The sequence below is a fragment of the Ranitomeya imitator genome, chromosome 3 (genome assembly GCF_032444005.1).
Source record: "Ranitomeya imitator isolate aRanImi1 chromosome 3, aRanImi1.pri, whole genome shotgun sequence".
NCBI classification, from domain to species: Eukaryota; Metazoa; Chordata; class Amphibia; order Anura; family Dendrobatidae; genus Ranitomeya; species Ranitomeya imitator.
The window spans coordinates 390415786-390440693 of record NC_091284.1 but is presented as its reverse complement, the minus strand read 5'-3'; positions in this window follow the sequence as shown (position 1 = coordinate 390440693).

Genomic DNA, 24908 nt, shown 5'->3' with positions numbered 1-24908 from the left:
CAGAATAAGAAGATTAGCAGTGGCTTTCTTACCAGGATGTCCGGCCAAGACTTAATCGTGATGTTCACTAAGGACTCTTAGATGAATATTCACAGGAACAAACAGCTTACCTAATGGACAGGCAGCAGAGACGTTCCCTTGAGCGTCACCAACCTCTCTTTCAAGATCGGAGCATATAGACGCTATAACCACCCATTTTTGTAGAATAGGTACTGATTCACAATTATTTCCTCCCCTAGGAAAACAATGAGATAAGGCATCTACCTTAATGTTTTTGTTCCCCGGCTTATTTGTGACAAAAAATTTAAACCTTGTGAAGAGCAATGCCCATGTTGCCTGTTGAGGCATTAGACATTTTGCCGATTCAAAATATACAAGACTTTTATGATCCGTCACCATAACCGGATGAACCATTCACTCCAATCACAGCACACTTGATTGCCTTGAGTTCCCTGTTATCGATGTCATCATTTTTTTCTGCAGACAAAAGTTTTTTCGAAAAATATGCACATGGACGCCATTTACCAGGAGACACACCCTGCCATTTACCAGATGCGTCAACCTCAACGATAAAAGGCTGAGAGACGTCAGGCTGTATGAGGATCAGCGCAGATGAAAAACACCTCTTCAAAGTATCGAATGCCTCCCTGACTGGACTGGACCACTTGGAAAAGTCCATCTCCTTCCTTGTCATATCCGTCAGAGGTTTGGCTACTACCGAAAAGTTTTTGATGAACTTATGGTAGTAAATCTAGTAGGAAAGAGGAAGGCACCTCTGTTTAAAATTCTTCAAAGTTTATTTTCAAAGGATTAAAACACTCCACATGTTTAGGACAAAAACTCAGATGCGTTTCTGGCACTAGTGTGCCTTTAGTCATAGAGTACATGCATTACAGAGTGGAATTAAGTTTCTAAAAGGAAAAGCTGCACATGTGTGACAAATAATTATGCAAATGCATGGAGAAAAGGAAACACCTAAAGGTTAATTGCATATAATAAATATACTAGACAAAACCTGCTTATATTAATGTTACTATACTGATTATAAAAAAATATACATTTTTTTCTTTTCTTTATTTTTTCCTCTTTTGTATTTTATACATAGGGTATATTTTAATAAATAAACATAGTATCTGTCTTGTAGTTCATTCCCTTAGGCTGTTTAGTGTCTAGGGTTATTATCCAAAAGGCTTCTCTTAAATAATTGGTGCTGCCAACTAACACCATATTTAGGAAATTTAACTCCCTCTATGCCAAAAAAACTAAAACTAGTCAATTCTCCCTTATGTTGTTCCAAAACATTCCTAACTACTCCTGAATGCGTAATATTATTGTTGTTGCTGTTATAGATATGTTCAGAGATTCTTTTTTGAATTTACGACTGGTACAGCGTATATATTTAATTTTGCAAAATTTGCATTCAGTGCAGTACACTACATGACATGTTTCACAATTAATGAATGAATTAATTTTGTGGTAATCATCTATTTTTTTCGGTTTTCTTGACATATTGACACATATTATATTTTTTACAAAAGCATTTATAAAATTCCTTTATTGTTAACCATGTTGCGTTATTGGTACATTTTTCATATAAACTGGGTGAAAGCATGTCACCTAAAGATTTCCCTCTTCTGGCAATACATCTATAATCATTGCTGATAATATCATGCAACTTTTTATCTTGATATAGCACTGGTATGGAGTACTAAAAGTACCGTAATCATATTATTGGTGTTATCATGATGATTATTTTAAATCGTCCTTTTTTTAGAGGAAAAATTGAGCATTTCCTTTCTTTCTAGCCTTAAAGTTTCACTGTATGCTGTATCAATGATCTTATTAGTGTATCCTCTTTTTTTTAAACTTGTTTTAATGATAGACAATTCTTTGAGAAATGTATCGTTGTCAGAACATAATCTTTTATCATAACCCTGTGACATTGGCTCTCTGACCTTGATGTGGAACTGAGGAACTGAGTCCACATCTTTCCCGGCAGTTGATGGCTGTGATATTCAGCCATAATTTGCCTTTAACAGCCGCTGGTAGAGCGGAGCTTGAACACATAAGAAACTTGTTCATTTACATCTATAGTAAACGTAAGAAATGTAATAAGGCAGACATGAAGCCACAACACCAACTTGAACAAAAGTCTTGGAAGAGTGAGGCCATCAGTCTTGGGGGCAGATGGTGTATGGTTCTGCTTCCCATTGATCATTCAATTTGTGGGTCCTTGTTTTGCGCTTTAGAACGTGGTTACCGCTTGCAGTAGCCTCACTGGTGCGTTTTTGTTATATTCTCGCTTACTTACTTCTGTTTTGCTTTGTTCAGATGTTCTGCAACGCACTACTGTACTTTCTGATACCGTTCCTGTTGCTTTTAGATTCCATGGGCATTAGAAGGGTTAAAGATATCTTCAGGTCTAATGCCTCCCATATGGTCATTTACTGGCAACTGGTGGAATTGATGGGGACTGGATTGTAAAGGTCCACTAAGTCAAGCAACATCTCTGGCCACTGGTTATGCTGTTCCAGGGGTAGGGTCTTCAACAGTTCCAGGACAACCCTATTCATTCTTTCACATAATCTATTGCCTTGTGGGTGGTAAGTGTTTATCCTTATTTTCAGACATTCGTATAGCACAGAGAATTCTTGGAGAAGATCTGCTGGATTTGGTCAGTCAATACCTGGTCAAGGTAACTATGAGGGCAACAAAAATGTTCTTTGAAGGCCTTAGCTGCCATGTTATCAGTGAGATCCTTAACAGGTGTGGATCGCCCCCGCAGGGCAGTGGGGCTTGGAGACGATGACTCCCTTGGTGTTCGGCTACCGGATCCTGCATCTCAGAAAGGAGGCAGCCTTTTACAGGGCAGAACTCCTTCTGGTTTCCTCTCCTTTTGCTATGACTTCGTTTCTCACTCTCTGCAACACAATTCTTATTCAATGTCTCTTTCTTAGGATGCTGCCACACGTCGGGCCGATGCATCTCCGTGGCCTTCTGTCTAGGCCTCTGACAGGATCCCACCCCTGTCAGGGACCCAGTACCTGAGCGAAGCCCAGATAGCAGCTCACTGGATGAAGCCCAGCTCGCTTCTCCCTTCTGCCTAACTTCCTATCCAGACCACCAGTTTTACCTAATTGTGAAGAGTGCCCTACTAAATAGGAGCATAGCTTCCCCTGGTAGACAAACCAGCCTTTTTCACCAAAATGCCTGGTGTAAGTGACAATGTCTCCCGGGTACAAGTATCTGTCTGGATGCCCCTCCCAGTGGTGAGATTCTACATCCCTGCGGTGGTAGAATATTTCGGCATACAGTCCTTTTTCTTTGATAAAACCCCATGCTCCTTGGATTTTAAAGGCTGCTACTGTGCCCTGCTTACGCGGAGCCTGATTAGTGGTGCGGTCCTTGCGGGCCTGGGCTTTGACTGCTAGATCACGCTTATCAAAAGCTTTGCGTTGGGCCTGATGTCTCTCCTCAGTTTCCTCCCACTTGCGGGCAAGCTGGGCCTGGTAGTCCTCCCAACTCAAAACTTCCACAGTCTCTCCTTTCTGTTTCAAATATTAATAGTAAAGCCGCACCCTATAATGGCAATGTCTCTATGGACAGCAGAGTGCACGTCCTCACCAGGGGATCCATCCCAGTAGGTAAATCCAGAAGCACATGAAGAGAAGGACAGCACCACAGCAATTGTGAAAAAACAGCTCCAGTATTTATTCTGCCATCTGCAACGTTTCGGTCCGTGGACCTTTTTCAAGCATAGTGAAAAGACAATACAACCACCATTATATACCCTTAGGCCAAACCCATTAATTAACAAACAACCAATGGTGTGGCTCCATACACCTGGAAAAAATACATCATAGTACAACATACATATACACATATAAAAACAGTCCCACATTGCCAGCCCCCTATATATACTAGCCGCTAACATAGTCCAACTACCTCTGATCGCTCGCCGCTATTGTATCACACTCATAAATCCCCAATAAGTCCCCAAAGTCCACAATGTAAACAAATATCACTCGCACCAATCCGGGTACTGCATCCACGATCGTCATGGCATTGAGGGCGTGTTCAGAACAGGAGCAGTCCAATCAGCTCCTAAATCTTAGATCATGTGATCGACATATGCCCAGCATGCAGTGCTCCTCACCGCACTAGTTCATAGGCTGCTGGTCCACATGTCAGTAGTAAACAAACACCGCCCACTTCTGTCCCATGGTGCACATTGTACTGCACATGTCCGTGACATTATCCCTGTCCGTAGCTCATATGCGCATGTCGCAGTCCCGGACTCCAGCACAATCAGCACACTGAGTCAATATAGTCGGCAACTGCGCATGACAGAGGAATTCTCCATAGATCTCTTCATGACAGATGGCTCCAGTGAGCGGTCCCATAGCGCTATAATGACGGAATCCAGCACAGTCAGCACACTGAGTCTATTTAATCGGCAACTGCACCTGACAAAGTAATGCTCCATAGACTTCTTCATGATAGATGGCTCCAGTGAGCGGTCACATAGCGTTACAATCAGCGCGCAAAAGTACATCCAGGCTCATAGCTAGGTATAGTATTTTTTCCACTCCAGGTCCATAGTATACAACGGTATACAATATGACATTTCTCCACTGGACGCCTTATATATTTATCCCCAATATCGACTATTCCTATATTATGTGATCCGTCATTTTAAATATTTACATCTTTTCATATGGGCCTGTAATGAGAGATGACATATACAGAAAAATACACCCATCATGATAACCTAAACTCAGTCCGTATCAAACTCCTTGCAAGGACATACATAGATCAAAAACACCTTTGGTACCAGGGATTCCCAGCCAGTCTCCCATGCTGGTACTTGCCCAGCCTCAAGCTGCTTAGCATTTGTGATCTGACGAGAGCAGGCACATTAACTCCATAGACATATATATATTTTTATCCTGGAAAAAATACATCCAAGCATAAAAAGGGGAAAAGAAGGGGAAAAAAAAATTACAATTTATAAAAAACGGATTAAGGTAGATATCAGGCGAACAGCCACATTCTATTCAGATCAAATTGATCAAGAGGCTACATTTGTATATATATAGGACAGATCTAAAAGGCAACTGTTAATGAGACCACCCCTAACAAAAATAAACAGTATATAATAGAATAAAAAACAATAATACACCGATAAGGTACCACAAAGGCCCAAAAAGACCTTACAGGAGACAACTTTGTTGATAATCAATATTTAAGCCTTTTGGAGAAAGAGTATCAAGCTCATAGATCCATTTCAATTCTTTTCTCTTCAGAAGAGAGACCCGATCGCCACCCCGTCTTGGCATAGGTACATCATCTATGACTCGGTATCTTAGCTGATTAACCGAGTGCCCGAACTCATGGAAGTGCCTAGGTACTGGAAGGTCAATCAAATTTGTTCTAATAGTACTTTTATGCTTTGAAATTCTCGCTTTGACCTCCATTGTGGTCTCCCCTACATAGTAGAGACCACACGGGCAGCTAAGGATGTAGACCACAAAACTACTTCTGCATGTATACCGTTTCCGTATCATATACTTTTTTCCAGTGTGGGGATGATAAAAACATGCCCCTTTAATTAAATTATTGCAGCTTGCACATCCGAGACAGGGAAAATTACCCAGGCTCGGACGGCTTAAAGTAGTCTGCGGATCCCTCCTTGAGCTGCCCACATCAGACACCACCAGCTCGTCCTTCAGATTTCTATTTCTCCTATATGAGAATAGTGGGGGCGACTGAAACTCACTCACATTGTCATGTCCCCTCCCCAGAAGTGACCAGTGCCTTCGAATCACATCCGAGATCTGGCCACTCAAACCATTAAATGCTGTCACAAATGGTATCCTCTTATTAGATTCTATAGCAACCTTGGGAGTAAGGAGCTCATCTCTTCCTTTAGACAATGCTTTAATTTTGAATGTATCCAGGTCCTCCTTAGGATATTCCCTCGCCAGAAATTTTTGGCACATCTCATTAAGCCTCAAATCTATAAGAGAGTCACTCGAGACAATCCTCCTGACTCTTAGGAGTTGGCTCCATGGGAGGGACTCCACCATTCTCCGTGGATGTTCACTGGAAAAATGTAAAACATTATTCCTGTCTGTCTTTTTGACAAATAGGTCAGTATATAAAAACCCTTCACTCTTACAGACGCATGTATCCAGAAATTGCATCCTGGTCTGAGAGCACTCCATCGTGAAACCCAACCCAGGGTAGATATTATTCAAAAAAAGGTGGAATTGTACGAGCTCATCATAGTCACCATCCCAAACCAGGAAGATGTCGTCGATGTAGCGCCGCCAGCCCCTAACACGGCCCCAAAACTGCGACTTGTACACGTGTTCGCCCTCCAGGACAGCCATATAAATGTTAGCATACGTAGGGGCCACATTGGACCCCATGGCTGTCCCGCGGCGCTGCAGGAAGAAAACATCCCCAAAGAGAAAAAAGTTCCTGTCGAGAATGAACTCCAGCAGCGCCAGGGCGAACCGTGCACAGTCCGGGGCCATGTCGGAGCCGGCCAGCGCCACACCGACAGCAGACAACCCCCTGGCATGCTCGATGGAAGTGTATAATGATGTAACATCAAATGACACCAACCATGTGGTATCCCCGACCTGCACACCCTCCAAGGACCTAATGAAATCACTAGTATCCTTCACATAGGAAGGTGTAGTAACCTTTGGGGACTTATTGGGGATTTATGAGTGTGATACAATAGCGGCGAGCGATCAGAGGTAGTTGGACTATGTTAGCGGCTAGTATATATAGGGGGCTGGCAATGTGGGACTGTTTTTATATGTGTATATGTATTTTGCACTATGATGTATTTTTTCCAGGTGTATGGAGCCACACCATTGGTTGTTTGTTAATTAATGGGTTTGGCCTAAGGGTATATAATGGTGGTTGTATTGTCTTTTCACTATGCTTGAAAAAGGTCCACGGACCGAAACATTGCAGATGGCAGAATAAATACTGGAGCTGTTTTTTCACAATTGCTGTGGTGCTGTCCTTCTCTTCATGTGCTTCTCCTTTCTGTTTGTCTTCCCCGGGGAACCCCATAAAGTCTGATATGGGATTCACCCAGTGGTACACAGTCCGCTCTGCATAAACCTCTCCCGGCAGGGTGGTGGGCACGATTGGGACCTGCATGAACTGCTCCATCCCCGTGGCCCGGTCCCAAGGTTCGAGATGCTGCAGGCGGTGGGTACCGCGAGGAGGTGGCACTGCTATGGGGCCTATCAGTAGGTCTTCTGTCACCGGGGCAGGGTCAGCATTCTTACCTGCCACAGCGGTGTCCTTGACGTCAGCTGGTCCTGCTGGCGGCGGCATCTGCAGCAGTGCTGGCAGCGGCTCCTGGAACGGTGTCGGTGGCGGTGCCGGTGGGTCCTCTGTAGGTGCTGTCCGGTGTGCGGCCTTGGTATTTACCCGCAGCTGCAGGAGCTGGTCAATCAGCTCTTCCATCCCAGCTTGCAGGAAGGCCGCACCAACTGTGGATGCCTGGTCGCGGTGACTCTCCAGGTGGCTGGGGGAATCCTCTGCTCTGACCCCACACTCTGGTTCAGGGCGGCTGGCCATGGCATCCTCCACGTGGCCAGCTTCTTCCTCGTCCTTTTCCCGCTCTCTACTCCTGGAGCGGTTTTGTTTTCTTTGTCTCCGCTCGCCATTGAGGATCAGGAGGCGGATCTTGGCTGCTGACAGACACTTCCTCAAGTTGCAGAGATACTTAGACTGGGTGGCCATTATTTTTCTTCTCAGTTCGTTCCCGTCCACGACGACACACCCTTCTTCTTCAGCGTTCCTCGTGGTGCGGTAATGGCGGGAATTTTTGGCGGTAAATGGCAATACACAGTTCTTTTAATAAATCACAGTTCAAATACGATTCTGGCATAGTTCTTAGGCGCACATGACCTGATTTTAAGGCTTAAGTAGATCCTGTTCATGACGCCAAATTGGATCGCCCCCGCAGGGCAGTGGGGCTTGGAGACGATGACTCCCTCGGTGTTCGGCTACCGGATCCTGCGCCTCAAAAAGGAGGCAGCCTTTTACAGGGCAGAACTCCTTCTGGTTTCCTCTCCTTTTGCTATGACTTCGTTTCTCACTCTCTGCAACACAATTCTCCTTCAATGTCTCTTTCTTAGGATGCTGCTGCACGTCGGGCTGACGCAGTTCCGTGGCCTTCTGTCTAGGCCTCTGACAGGATCCCACCCCTATCAGGGACCCAGTACCTGAGCGGAGCCCAGATAGCAGCTCACTGGGTGAAGCCCAGCTCGCTTCTCCCTTCTGCCTAACTTCCTATCCAGACCACCAGTTTTACCTAATTGTGAAGAGTGCCCTACTAAATGGGAGCATAGCTCCCCCTGGTGGACTGGAGTGTGAAGTGTGTTGTGTGGTTTGTGATATCTGGTAAAGTGATCTCCTTTATTGCCTTCAGACGTAACATCACTCCCCATGGTGGAAGAATGACATTACTGCAACGACCAGGACCCTGAGCCGCTGCAGATGCAACCACTGATCAACTGGCTATTAGTTTCACATGATCCAGGATTACCATTTCCAATGGCTATCTAGTGATGATCGGCTGTAGAGAGACCTCTGTTTTGTCAGATCTTTCCTTTTTAGTGCACACGGACCACATTCTCTGCACCACTTCTCAACAGAACTTCTCATGCAGAGCCAGTAGAAACAGCATCTCAAGTTTATTCCAACCGAAGTGGCCACTCTGATCATGGTAGGCTGTAAGGACTATGGGGATATCTGCTTTCGATACCATGACTTGCCATACAACTTCATGAGTCCATGACTTGATGTGGTGTCGGACCAATTTGTCTTCATGTAAGAAGAATCATTTCCTCTCTTTGCAGAGCTGGTAGACCTCTGGGGTTCTTCTTTTTCAGGTGATGATCTCTTGGCCATTAGAAGCTATTTCACATGGCACAGCACTAGATCTTTGTCTTGGGCTTCCTTCCATCTGAAATGGGGAAGTAGGTCGGCAGACCATCTTCTGGACCCTCAAAGTTTCTCAGTCATTTGACAGGAGTCTTGCTGCACAGCCTGGTGATAGCAAGCTGGCATTTCTATCTCTTACAGCAAGTCATGTTCTTCTTCAGTCATAAGAGGATTCAGCATCTGAGACAGCCCATCACAATTACTGTTTTTCTTGCCAGCCTCATACTTTATCATGAACTGATAATTAGATAATCTCGCCATCCATTTCTGTTCCAGAGCACCTAGTTGAACTGTATTGAAATTAAATGCAATATTGTCATTGTACACAGTGAATTTGGAGCTAGCAAGGTAATACCTGAATCATTCGGTTGTAGTTCAAACCACAGCCAGTAATTCCAGCTTGAACTAGTTGCAGTTTGACAGGTTTCTTTCTGATGGTCAGAGTGATCTGCTGGCATAGGAGATGACTTTCTTGTACATTCCATACTTGGGATAGAACAGCTCTCAGTCCCATGTTGCTAGCATCAGTATGCCAGATGAAAGGTTGACTATAGTCAAGATATGCCAAGATGTCTTCCCTGTGAGGGCCTGTTTTCAAGCCTTGAAAATGAGAGGACTTTTGTGTTTTGCCTTTCAGTATTGACCCACCAGCAATTCTTGCAGTAGAGCCACCAATTTTGTGAAGTTGGAAATTAATTGACATATTTCCCAGATGGTCTTTGGCTTTGTCTAATCTCGCATAACCATCACCTTGTCGGGATCTGTAAACACTCCTTTTGCGCTGACACCTTGTCCCAGATACTAAACCTTGGGTTTCAGCAAATGGCACTTTAATTGCTTCACTTTCAATCAAGTCTTTGCCAGGGAATCAAACACCGTGGCAAAATGTTGCAAGTGTCCCTCATAGGTCTTGGAATAGGTGATTATATCATTCAGATAAAAGAGGACTATTTCAAAGTTCTTATGCCCCAAGCAGCACTTCATTAATCTTTGAAAAGTTCCCAATGCATTGCACAGTCGGAATGGCATAAAGTTGCACTCGAATAGTTCCATTGGCGTCGTGAAGGCTGTTTTCTCCTTGTCAACTTCAGCAACCGGAACCTGCCAATACCCACTGGTCAAGTTCAGGGTGGAGAAATACCTAGCTTTCCTAAGAGCAGTCAGAGACTCCTCAATACAGGTTAATAGGTATGCATTTTTATGGGTAACATTGTTAATTTAACAATAGTCCACACACACACACATACGGATGCTGCCATCCTTCTTTTAAACGAAAGCCAAAGTGACAGCCCAGGGACTATAGCTGTCCCTAATCACTCCTGCCTGTTTCTTCTCCCATAACATATATTTTACCTGTTGGTATTTTGCAGGAGGAACTGGTCTATACTTTTCTTTTGTTGGCAGGTTGGTCTCTGTGGGTATGTGATTTTGGATTGAGCTTATGCTACAAAAGTCAAGGGGGTGTTTGCTGAATACATGATCATACTCTTGGACTACCGTTGGAACACCATTTTTATCATGCTGACATGTAGTGTCGGTACCAAAATGCAACTGCTGACACCATTTTTTTAAGGGCCCTGCATCATTATTGACACATTCGGAAGTTAGTGGTTCGGCAGCACTGACTGCATTAGTGCCCATCCTATACAGTCTGGCTAATCTGGAGTACTGGGGCAGGTGGACCTCCTCCTCCAGCAGGCTTTTGAAGGATATAGATAGACTGGTCCTCGAATCGTGCAAAACCTGTATGAGGGTTTTGGAAAGACAGCATCTGCAGCTGCACTTTAGCTGATTTGGACAGCAGGCCTGCTATGAACTGCTCTTTTATAATTTTATCAATCTCCCAGATGCTTCGAGGAACAGTCTACTGAATGGCCCTCAGGGCCTCCTACAGATTTAGTATATAGTCCCTTACAATCTCCTGAGGTTTCTGCTTGCAGCCGAAAAACCTATTTTTAATTTCTGCCATAGCATAAGTATCAAAAGTGTTTCTTAAATTAGTGAGCACAGCTTCTATAGTTTGTTTATTAGCATCAGGCCAGGACTTGGCCTCTTGCTGTTTAGCACCAGTTAGTTGTCTGATCAGAATAATAACCTTTTGTGCCTCTTTCAAAAGGAATAGCTGAAAGATATATGCTGGGAAAGATACAATATTCACAAAGATTCCTAGGCTATCAGGTCACAGCTGTATACTTAGCCTTTTCTGGTTATTATAATGGGCCCCCCCCCCTGAAAAATGAGGTGGGGTTCCCCCGTATTTTTGATAACCAGCCAGGCAAAACTGACAGCTGCGATCTCCAACCCTCAGCTGTCAATTTCAGCAAGACTGGTTATCAAGAAAAGAGAGGTCCCCCTCTTTATTTAGTTATAGTGCAGGCGGCTGATAAATACTCCTTTCAGCCGCCACCTGCTCTCTCTGTTAACAGTTGAATACAATTCTCAGCATTGTCCCTGCCAGCACTGATCGCAGCTTGAGCAGGGGACAGTGATGTGAGCTCTCTTGACTTCAACACCACATTCTGCGGAACAGCGCAAACAATCCTGCTGATTCACAGGTGCCAATACGTGTCACACTGATGAGACAGGGATGTTATCCGTGTGTCATCAGTCTGCATGTGTGTGCAGTGTCCCAGGGTCCTGGTCGTTGCAGTAATATCATTCTCCTCTAGGGGGGAGTGATGTTACGTTTGAAGGCAATAAAGGAGATCTCTTTACCAGGTATCACAAACATGCAACACATTTTCACACTCCAGTCCACCAGGGGGAGCTATGCTCCTATTTATTAGGGCACTCTTCACAATTAGGTAAACCTGGTGGTCTGGATAGGAAGTTAGACAGAAGCTGGCTGGGCTTCACCCAGTGAGCTGCTAGCTGAGCTCCGCTCAGTTAGTGGGTCCCTGACAGGGGTGGGATCCTCTCAGAGGCCTAGACAGAAGGCCACGGAGCTGCGCCTGCCCCACGTGCGGCAGCATCCTAAGAAAGAGACATGAACAGAGAACTGTATTGTAAAGCGTGAGGAGAAGACATAGCAAAAGGAGAGGAAACCAGAAGGAGTTCTGCCCTGCACAGGCTGCCTCCTTCTGAGGCGCAGGATCCGGTAGCCGGAACACCGAGGGAGCAACAGTCCTTTATAACAGAACAGGAAAAAAAATCCAGCTTCCAAAAATAGTCCAATTTATTGAGAGTAAAATGCAAAGTTGGACTATTTTTGGAAGCTGGATATTTTTTCCTGTTCTGTTCTACTATTTACGTGATGACTGCATGGTATCCGAGCTTCCCCACAGCACATGCCTAGCAGGTGAGCTGGTTTCACCTTTTTTTTTCTCTCTTTTAACAGTCCTTTATGTCTTGCTCCAGAGCGCAGGACAGCTAATTCCAAGTTACTGATCCGCCCTATACTCAGGAGGCATGGTGGCAACTTGTGGGGCCGGGGCGTGCTAGAGTCCCTGTAAAAAGCCTCAGGCCATCAGTCATACATGTTTGTTTCTATCCATCTGGGGGACAGAGAGAGACATAACATCTATAACATCTACAACAGTTGTGAGGACCTTATGAAAGGCTCAGCAGTAAGGTACTACAACACCCAGGTGCTAGAGGAAGGCTACTGATTTCCACCAGGATAAGGGGACTCTAGATTTGCCTCCAAACAGGCCGGACTCTGCCTGCCCTGTGATCTGGTGCTCTGGACTGTGGATGCTGAAGCCTTCAGTAAAAAGGTAAAGAGACTGCAACCTTGTGTCCTCGTTCTTCACTGCACCATCCACCATCTACACACTGGGAAGCCCTGGGGACATACTTCACCTGTGGGAAGGTATACCATCTAGCTGCCATAACATCACCCCAGCGGACCCCTAAGCAGCGTCGGTCTTCCTGACCGAATGCCACAGGTGGCGTCACAAACAATTTCCCTTTAAAGACCTTTCCCTTTTTACAACAGACCTCCCGAGGGCCACGGACCGGGTCAGCCACTGTGACATCCCCCTTGAGAACCGAAGGGCCTGGTACCGAGTACCGCACTGCCCTACGGGGGCGCTCCATGTGCAGGACGTATTGCGACCTGTGCTGCTACCGAAAACACTGATGCCTGAAAGAGTCCTTAGTGAACTCGGTCAGTTACCAAACTTTGGCCGACTTTTGCAGATTTTTAGGAAATAGCTCTGGAATCGGAATATGAATCTGAATGTGCAATGTTCGTGCCAAATTTGAAATTGGCGAACGTTTTCCGATTAAGTTCACTCATGTCTACTATTAACAACTTAAATTTTCATTGCAAAGTCCTTTGCCGTGCAATATTTTTAATACGTTTTCAATTCTCTCACCACTTAAAGAGAATCTGTCACAGGAAAAAAACGCTAATAATCTGCATATATGGGGTTAATCTGTAGGTTAATAACATTTGGAACCTAACCGGCGACGGCACTCAGACCCCACTGCCAGGAGAAACTGAACTTTATTCCTCCTGCTAGTATTCGGTTTCTTTCACAGGGGTGGTGCTGGCGCAGGTTTACTCTCCGCTCTGTGTATAGAGAGTGGCGGCTGTAACTGTGCCCCCGTCACTTACTAATGCTGAATACAATTCAGCAATACAATTTTTTTAATGTTTTACTACGTTTTCACAAGTAAAATCACTTTTTTTTGGTCGTCAACTGGTAACAGCTCTACCTTTTTTCATTTTTCTCTTTTTAGAACTGAATGAGGGCTTGATTTTTTACATAATGACCATAATGTAGTTTTTATTCGTACTATTTTGAAATACCGTATTTATGCCTTTTTGATCATAATACACCGTATGGGATGAAAATCTATATCATTTCATAGTCCGGGTTGTTGTTGACACCAAATATGTGCCAGTTTGTTTGTTTTTTCAGATAAACCATTTTTTTTTATTATTATGATTTTTGTTTTAAAGATTTTTTTAATACACCTAAAAACTTATTTTTTTGTATTTTTACTCTACTTGGACCTGCAATCCTTTGCTCGCATTGATGTCTTCCTCTAGTGTTTGACTGAGAGTTAGTCAATCAGGCCCTACCCTTGTGGCATCAGATTGGCTGAAGGAAATTGCAGACATGGAGGTCATTGTTTGGCCTCCAGTTACCAGAACGTCCATCAGGACCCTGCAACAGCGGTACCTGAGATGTCCGGTCTCCACACACCCAGCAGGATCCTAGTTCTGTATAACAGCTGGCTCTTGCTGTGGACTGAACAGGCACAACTCCTGTGTAGTGATGAGCGAGTATACTCATTGCTTGGGTTTTCCCGAGCACGCTCGGGTAGTCTCCGAGTATTTGTTAGTGCTCGGAGATTTAGTTTTTGTTGACGCAGGTGCATGATTTACAGCTGATAGACAGCTTGAATACTTGTGTGGATTCCCTAGCAACCAGGCAACCCCCACATGTACTCAGCCTGTCTACCAGCTGAAAATCATGCAGCTGAGTTGACAAAAACTAAATAAAACTAAATAAAACTAAAAAAACTAACAAATACTCGGAGACCACCCGAGCATGCTCGGGAAAACCTGAGCAACGAGTATACTCGCTCATCACTACTCCTGCGCCATTACTATTCATCAGACGTAAGTATATAACTTTTTCCTGATTGGGAAATGACCTGCTAAATGAACATACCGTTACAAAAGGGTTAAGATGGACAAAAATGTTCTGTTTTCAGAACTTTTTATGACACTCTGTAAAACTAAACCCAGATGAACTCTTCTTCTATTTGCATTACTTGAACATAACCGAAAATAGCACAAATGGAGCATTGTAATGGACATATGAACATGGCAAGAACATACAAACTCCTAGCACATGTCCTTAGCTGGATTTGACCCCAAGATCTCAGCATTACAAGGCTACCGTGCTAGCTAGCCAGCCATGCATATCAGCATTCCATTAGCAGTCATTTACTTGTATATGTTCCTCTTATACATTTTGTGTACATGATGTGTATGTTATTTCTGTATAGATGTATGAAAGGTACACTATGGTGCTGAAGAGAAAAGGGTTATGACAGTTAGTAGCTTTATAGTATTGACAACAGTTTTAAGACTGAGATCATACTGATCACTACATGAAGAATTGGTATCCATTGGAACGAGGGACAGTCTTTTTATATGGCGCTACATAAAGAGACAACCTTACATCTCCTTAGAGCTCGTTCAGAAGACAGTATTTTCCATACCCCACAGAATATTATTCTATGGCGCCATGCACATGTCAGATTCTTTCCTCGGGGCATGGCTTGGCTGAGGAAAAAATCACAGCATATCCGAGTTTGATCCGATATTCAGATCACAGTCAGTGAGTATGTGGAACACATCGAACTGCACAGAAATGATCTGATCGTGAATTTACAGACTGTCAGAATGAAGAAGATGGGGAAATGGTTTTATTCTCCTCATCTGAGAGATTTGGATCACACTCCGATCACAGTTTCATCAAAGTGTGGTTTACATCTACCCGAATCTCTTGGACGAGAGAATATACGCCTGTGTGACCCTAGCCTTACAAATGTGGCATCATACTGGAGGAGAGAAACCTTCTCAGGATGACACTGCCACTCTAATACCTTGTTGGCAGCCATAATCCTGTCGTGAGTATGACGTCTAATGCATTAAATATATTCCTAGACTTTCCATTACCGATGTGTCATGAATGTAGCTCTCATTAAAATGATGTAATTTTGCAGTGTTTTACTATAAAACGAAAGTTAGGCTATGTTCTCATCGGATGTTCCATTTTTGAGGATTATAATAGCACTATATGCAGTCTTATTTTGGAAATCTATGGACAGAGGAGCCCAACTGATCCCATTATAATTCAGTGGTATCCATCAGTCATTGGTCTGTGTTTCCTGGTTATGAAACCTTGACGGTGATGTGACGAAGGCCTCAGATTTCATTCTCGGCTTCTGATTATTTCTTTTGCTCGTTTCCCATGCAGAGCTGGGCGTGAACGAGTTAATTTTGTGAGTGCTATTCAGCAGACAGATGAACATCGACTCTGTGGGATTGTGCAGGTCTCTAGGGTATTAATTATATGCACTGTAGAATTGTGTAGTCAGAATATGTAGCTGCGATATTAATACACACTAATCAGGTTTGCTTTTCCAGTAAGATTGATAAATTGAAGTGGTGATTAATGTATTCCTGTCTTTCATTCTTAGGAGTTCTTTGAAAATCATGTAATTGTATTATCCAAGGGTTATGCTTTGTTTTCTATAATTAGATCAGCCCAAAACATGTCTTTCTCTCCAGGAAAAGGTCCTGTTCATGAATTGATCATTACATACAGTGGTGCAAAATTCTTTACGGAAAACTCTCCAATTAACGAACGCTCTGATTTTCCCATGTTTTTCCTGTTGGGAATAACATTTTCCCGCTCCTGGTACAGAAACCACTGAAAATAAATGCACTCTTTTATGTCGGAACCCCAATCAAGGTGATATAATATGGCTATTATGGCTTATTTGTACAGTGTTTTTCTAGGAACGTGTACATTTATCACTGCATAGTTCAGTCTCATTATTTCCTATTACGTTACATGAAGTTTTTATTCATTTTCCTATTATTTGAGTAAAGGCAATTTAATATGTAACACTTCTTCTGCACTGTTGAGGAATCTGACCTGGGTTCCAAACAATTTGAGGTTGACATTGTTTTCTGATGCTTTTAAGAAACAAAGTGGTCGAAAATAATGGTAAATAAATTATGGGCGAACACATTGAAAAATATTTGCATTACATAAAAATGTATTGCCTATAACAAACAGATTCATCAGATCCATTGCGGGAAGCAATATCAGATTCAAGCTGTCATGTTTTTGGGTCAGAAACCTCTATTTTCATTGGCTGTGTGGTAACTCTGACACATTTTCTTAGGCTATGTCCACATAACAGAATTTTGGTCAATGCATTGGATATACTCAAGGAGTCTTTCCAGGAGTAGTTTTCAGCATGGGCCACAAAGCTGAATAACTCCCCTAAAGAGCTCCTCCTTTTAGCAAACAACATCCTTCATCGTCCATTCTACACCCATTTATGGCTTTTTTGGAGGTAAACGTGGATATCAAGTTTCTGTATGGTTTAGGAGCACAGGAAGCTTTAAGTTCATAGAAGTGTGGTCAGTGCCCAAGAGATTTGCCGGTTGTTCCAGGAGACCTCCCTTGTTTCCAGGAGCCTCCTGGAAGTTCCGAGAGTGTTAATAAAAATTGTATGATTTTGGATCAGTATTTTTAGGTCAGAAACATTGCAATTCTTCCTTGTTTTGGATCCAGTCCGGCTTTGGTTTCCAAATGCTGATCAAAATACTGAAAGTGTCCTTCGTAAGGATTTTCTAGATTAAGCTGAGTATGTTTCGCAGAAAATACATATCACCATAAAATAAGTATTTTCAATACAACCTTTGCTCCCGACAACTCAGCTGCATGTACAAGCTATCTGCAGGCAGGAAAGTAATTGAATAAAAACATAACTTGTCAAAACAAATAGTGACAGGCATTGGAGTGACAGCCTGACTAATGCTTATGTCATGGTACATCACAATCACACTATCTCTTATGTGATACAAAGAAAAATCACAATACTTACTGTACCTACTAAAGTAATCGTAAATATTACCTGACTGTACAGCATTCTGGTGCCACAAGCGGTGACGATCTTGGCCTTTTTTAAAAATTGTAGCAGATTATTTTCTTTATCTGTTAATAATGAATTAAGGCTAAATCAACGAGAGTTTATTCCATTGCTTTGCATGCTTCAAGTCAGAAATAAAACTAATGTACAAATCGTGTGTGTTGTACTTGACAAAGGGCTTGGGACAAGCCCAAAATGCTTTACCCTTCAAACACAAAAGTTTATGGCTTGGACTATCTTTTCTATTACTGTATGACGCTAAACTACTGGACCGTCAAGGAGGGCTGAGAAGGAACAGTGGGCTGTAGCCCCTCGAGACAAAAAGACAAAATGTATCAGACTGTTGTGCTTCATTGCATAGCTACAGTAGGAGAATGCCTATTACCACGCTGCACAAGATGATCCTGCCTATGAGGTGCTGTTCTTGTTTTTTATTCAATGAGAAATTGTATATAGGGCACTACATTCTTGGCTTCTCAAAGCAATACCTGCTTATTTTTAGGGAATCTCCTTTCTAAGTGACACTTGATTTTTTTTTAATTTCCATGGCTAGCTCAAAACAGAACTCAACAGGCATAGGCAGCCATGAAGGTCACTAATAGCCCTAGAAAGATTGTCTCTTTACATGACTTGGTGCTTTGGACAAGAGAAGAATTACTCAGACCTGGAAGATCCAGTGGATAGTGACAGTGAGAAATGGATCACTTATAAGTTCAAAAATGTTGGACATTCTGATTTTGGCATTGTGTGTTCTGTCTGCTTGATGTAAGATTTTTGCCATATTACAAATAGCATATACTCACATACTTAAACTTTCTCCTTAAAGGGACACTGTCACCTGAATTTGGAGGGAACAATCTTCAGCCATGGAGGCGGGGTTTTTGGGTGTTTGATTCACCCTTTCCTTACCCGCTGGCTGCATGCTGGCTGCAATATTGGATTGAAGTTCATTCTCTGTCCTCCGTGGTACATGCCTGCGCAAGGGAAGATTGCCTTGTTCAGGCATGTACCACGGAGGACAGAGAATGAACTTCAATCCAATATTGCAGCCAGCATGCAGCCAGCGGGTAAGGAAAGAGTGAATCAAACACCCAAATACCCCGCCTCCATGGCTGAAGATTGTTCCCTCCAAATTCAGGTGACAGTGTCCCTTTAAGGAGAAATGATACCCCTTAGACCCCAGTCCAGAGCCTCTCACCTAGCCAAATCAGTTCTCATGCTTCGCACTGACGAGGGCCAACAGCCCGAAACACCGTGTCTGCAAATTGAGATATTGATTTGGCTTGTATCCTAAGTCATATTGCACGACTCGTTAAAGGGTTGATTGTGACTTGTAGGATCGCTACTTCCAACAGGTGGCGCTATAGAGTTTAAGTCCGCTTTTTCTCAGAAGAGGCAATTTGCATACTTAAACTTACAATTTGTTCCATGAGGAGAGTTGACATTAAATCTCTCCATTTTACCTGAATGTGTCCTTGTTGGTTGGGCTCCACATTAGGTCCCCTTCACATGTCCGTTTTTTATGTTCATATGTGGTCTGTTTTTTAAGGACCACAAATACAGTTATACGCACACCCATTGTATTCAATGGTGGTGTGCACATGACAAGTTTCTCACCCTTCTGTCCATGACATACCCTCCTGGCTATTGACCTGGGACCTCTTGACCACCCAGCTTCGCAGCTTGTCCATGACTAGTAACTAGCACCACAGATATGTTACACTCCTTTAGCACCATCTCGTACTATGTACTCAGTATTTGCTATAAATAAGTTCCATCACATGCTCCAAACCAAGCACCGCTGGAGCAGCCAGTGTTGATTACAGCAACCACAGAACTAAAACTGATAAGAGCGCTATCAGGGAATTTCACTCCAACCCTACGGCAGAAGATCAGGCAATGGGGAGGGTACAGTGCTAGGAATGTGGACTAAAGTCATGGCTTTAATAATAGCCATCCCTAGACTAATTTACTCTCTATGCCGCAGCTCGCATAATTTAACGAGGAGCCATAATTCAGTGTTGTGGTGTGTTTGTGATGATTGGATTTGTGACAAAGTAATGAGAAGGATGTGAGGTGATAAGGAAAGCACTGTGACCAAAGCTTGCAAGCCTCTACCTATCGAACACGCTCCGATTTAGTGCCGCAGACTGTTGGGTTGAAAAGATGAATCTCTTAGGCAAATAAACAGTTAAAAGAACGTTATGTTGAGCGTTGTCACAAGATGGAAGATATTGCCTTTTTAACACTGTCATTTCCTGAGTAACAGTTTAGAGTGAACATTAACTGGGGCTTTTGACCCTTTATTCTCCTATCCAAATGCCATCAGTCGGCAGTTCACCCATTAGCTTGCGTTGTGTCTTGGACACCTGTCACTGCAATGCTCCGACTCACTTTGTCTGGCTTTTGCTTAGACGAGGTTGCAGGAGTGGGTGTGCAGAGGTTTGCGCCTATTATGCCGTGGATGACTCACAGTAATTCGCCATCTGCACTTCTATTTCAGCAGTTCCTTTCTAACTTTCTAAGTGCATGCAGAAGAAGAACATCACACACTCTGGGCTAGAAAGGGTAAAAGCTTTCTTTTGGCTGCGTTCAGTCAGAGAGGGACGCTTTGTACTCGTTGAAATGCCATTTTACCCAATGCTGCGCGGATTAGAATATTTGAATTACAATGTAAATCTCTGCCTCTTGAAGAGGAAGACTTTGCTCTGAATAATGATACTCACTACTGTGAAGCTGGAGCCACAAGTGAAATAAAACGTAAAAACCTAAATGGATTTTTGTCTTTATTTTTAATCTATTCCCTCATTTGATTTGATGGAATATGTAAAAACCGTTAATAACAAAGTGCTTGAGACGTTTATGCCAGTAAATGAAAGAAAGTTGAAGGGAACATGTCAGCACATTTTAAGGCTATGTTCACATGATGAGATTTATTGGCACAATTTTCTGAAAACATGGTAAAAATATGGCAACATATCAATGTACTTGGAGTAAGCCGTAAACCGCTTTGAATATTTGTAACATTTTTGCTCGAATGGGCAGGGGAGGAAGCAAAAGAGAGTATACAGGCAGGACAGTAGGGGATCACAGCTGAGTCTTTCTGTGAGGTAAAACATGTTTTTAGTCAGGCAGTGAAATGTTTTACCTCACAGGAAGAATCATCTATGACCCCATGCTGTCCTGTCTGTATACTCTCTATAGCTTCCTCCCCTGCCCAGGAGATGTGATATGATCAGACCATGTCCCTGTACGGTCAGACACAGCCATTACACAGTACACAGCAGAGGCATATTTATACGATTATCTCAGCACAGGAATATTTTTTAACACATTCAATTATTTTTATTCCAAAATCTATTGATTACAATTTTCTTTGTTCATGAGACAACCCCTCGAAGACTGGTGCACGAGATGCCAGTTTTAATGAACTAGGGCCTATTTGTTTTTGCAAAATGTGCGGTGAATGTCAACTCTTAAAAAGCATCACGACACTCGGTGATTGGCACTGCGCTCCTGGGCCCAAATCCCACATAGAGAATATGTGCAGAAGACTAGTAAGTTGTGTGTCTGCGAATAGGACGTCTCTCACACAACATACCCCTACTAATATTGGTTTTGCCTATAAAAGTGAACTATAGAGGAACATAAACAACCAAAAATCTGTGCAGTACTGCAGAATGTGCTGGCGCTATACAAATAACAGGGAAATAATGATACTGTGGACCCAACTCTGTGGATACCAACATTCCTTGCTGAGAACCAGATCCACACGTGAGGCTTGGCTGAATGTTACATTTGGATGCATAGTCCACAAAGGAAGTATTCTGAGACAATACCAGATGACATTATTCTGCTGGAAGGTGAACATTTACAGAGAATTCTAACTTTATGATTTTGCGCCAAATTAGAATATATATGAATATTTTATAGTCGGGGGGGGGGGGCTCGATCCTGCCTAATCACTGCTGTCCTCCGTAAAGAGGTCTTGTCACATCATTAGAAAGCATTACAGAATAAACATGTCCATCTTGGATGGGTCACTTTCTTGAAGATAAAAGTAAGATTTGCTATGTGTAAACATATCCTTAGCAGATTTATGTTTGCTATTACAGTTTTTTGCTTCTGCCCAATGTGGCTTGTAAAGGCAATGGGGAAAAGACACAGCAAAACTGTTAAATTGAAGCTTGATTCCATGTGTACATGGAGGCTGATTCAATCTAACAACAGTTTATTCTTAGACAAATAAGACAGCCGCGCGCTGCTAAATATGGTGGCTTTTAGTAGTTCCACTGCTTCGGAATACTGGAATATCACAGGCACGCATTGCCACCCAGTGGTCAGGTTTGGAGATTTCCTTCACTGTTTCACATGTACAGTGCCCTGTATGTAACGAAATATTACAATTTGAGAGTCCTCAGTGGTTGATACCTTTTAATGGCTAACTAAAAAATGGTAACAAATAGCAAGCTTTCAAGACTACTCAGGTCTCCTGCTATGAATGGTGAAAATACCAGAGTAGTGTGGAAAGCTCGCTATTTGTTACCATTGAGGACTCTCAATTTGTAATATTTTGTTACATGCACAGTGAGCACTTGACAGTTGCATTGTGGATAAAATGCCATAATAACCATTTTATCATTATGTCCTTTGTCTTACAGTGTTCTCTTTTTTCTTTATGCTCTTAAAGGTGAGTGTCTTGCTGTAACTTCTAGTGTGAAGACGACCATTACATATAACTGCTTTCACACAAAGGTTATTTGTAAGTGTTCCAGACACAGATCTGCAATACGTCTCCGCCAGTGTGTCATCAGTAGTGCGCTGTATTGTGGTGAATTCTCATGCCACAGATTCTGTAGACTATGTGTGAGAGTCCGCCTCCTGTAGTCATACACTCCCGAAAAAAGTGCAAACGTGCGCTCACCACCACTGCAGTCTATGGCCCCGATGGAGCATACGTCCGGACCCCATTTTGCGAGGGATTTGGAACGTATGCCTTGACGCGGACACACAAAGCAATGTGAAACCACCCTTAGACTTAGTTCACATGCAGCCTTTTTGCAGGGTTTTTTCCTTATGTAAATTAAAAGCTAGATTTTACAGTACCAATAAAAGCAATGAGATTTCAGATATGTCATGCATGCACAGCTTTTTTTTTCCTACCTGAATTTGAGCACTGTAGTGTTTTCAAAAATCGGCAACATTTTGCATCATTTTTTATCTATTGAAAGTAAGGAGAAACTGTAAAAATGATTAAAAATGCAGCATAACATTTGCTGTATTTTTTCAGCATTTTTGGTGACTAAAACAAACTTTATTAATATTTTCGGTAAAGAAATTACACATGTAATCCACCTAAAAAGCTCTGCAACAAATACATTATAAAACAAAGCACAAAACCCAGTAAAAGGTAAAAAAAAATAGCTGCATTTTTTATGCAGTATTTTTGCTGCCAAGAGTTTTGGCTGCTGAAAAAATGATGCAAAAACGTTACTCATGAACATACCCTAAGGTTACGTTCCCAGGAGCGAGTGTTGTCCATGTAAAGACGGACAGCACACGTACCTATGTTATTCATTTGTGGTGTTCTGATGACCATTTTATAACAAGGAGTGAAACAAATTGCCGTATGCAATAGTCTAATTTGTTTTGCTAATAGCTCCAGGTTTTTGAGGGCCCCAGGCGAAAGAGTCTCAGTGGGCCCCCCCCCATTTAACACATACCACGATTCATGATGCACAGATACAGCAGAGAAATATAGGTATAGTACAAAGCCAGATTTCACTTCTGACATGAGTGATAGCTATTGTAAATTCTACATTACCATACAGCAGAGGGGCTTTATCTAAGTCAACCCCTTATATGCCAATTATGCGAGAGCCTTGCATTGCGTCACCCGAAATGTCCGTATTTCTATGCAGCTGCACACTCCTGTCCAAAGAATGGGTGAAGTGATGTGAGGCTCTCGCAAGAGGAACTCTGAGTCTGACCTAATATATCGTAATGATTGGTCACTTACTAGTCCACATGTGTGCTCTGGAAAATAAGTCCTGATAGTGGCTTTTCTGCACTGTATCACTCTTGGAGTAGGTGACATGTAGACCCTGTGCTTTAGCAGATGGCTAACTCTGGTGATCTAAGGTCCACAGGTCTCAGGGTATCAGTACCTGTAATATTAGAGGCAAATCAACATTATATAATATTTTGGGGTTTTCATTGGCTGTAAGCCATAATCATCTACATTAACATAAATAAACACTTGAAATAGATCACTATGTTTATAATGACTATATAATATGGAGTTGCATTTTTTGTATTGAGGAACTGAAATAAATTAACTTTGATATTCTAATTTTTTGAGCAGCACCTGTATACATACAACTTGATGAATAGGTAGCATTTTGTTTGTTTAGTATAATACACCTCATAGTCCTCCATAAATTATAATGTTCACCACAGTCTCCCATATAGTATAATACACTCATCAGTCTTCCATATAGTATAATACACTCCTCAGTCCTCCATATATTATAATACACTCCTCAGTCCTCCACATGGTATAATACACTGCTCGGTCCTCCATATAGTATAATACACTGCTCATAGTCCTCCATATAGTATAATACACTCCTCAGTCCTCCATATAGTATAATACACTGCTCATAGTCCTCCATTTAGTATAATACACTGCTCATAGTCCTACATATATTAAAATACTCTGCTCAGTACTCCATATATTAAAATACACTGCTCAGTACTCCATATAGTATAACGCACCGCCATAGTCATCCATGTAGTACAATTCACTTCCCATTATATAATGCACCCCATAGTTCTTCATATAGTATAACGCATTCCCCATAGTCCCAACATGCATGTAGCGACTTTTGTGAGATGAGTTTTGTGTGGCAACATGCGTGTAGCAACTTTTTGTGTGTCGAGTTGCATGTGACAGGTTAGTGTAGCAAGTTGTGCGCAGCAAGTTTTGCGCATGGCAAGTTTTGCGCGTGGCGAGTTTTATGTGTGGTGCCTTTTGAGTATGTGCAAGTTTTGTGTGAGGCAACTTTTGTATGTGTTGCAACTTTTGTGCATGTGGCAATTTTTCCGCGTGTGCAAGTTTTTACGTGTGGCGAGTTTTCCATGAGGTGAGTTTTGCACTTGTGGCGAGTATTGCAAGAGCCTAGTTTTTGCATGTGGCGAGTTCTGCGCGTGGCGAGTTTTGAGTGGCGACTTTTGTGTTTTGACTTTTATGTGGCGAGGTTGGTGTATTTGTGGTGAAATGTGTGCTGAGG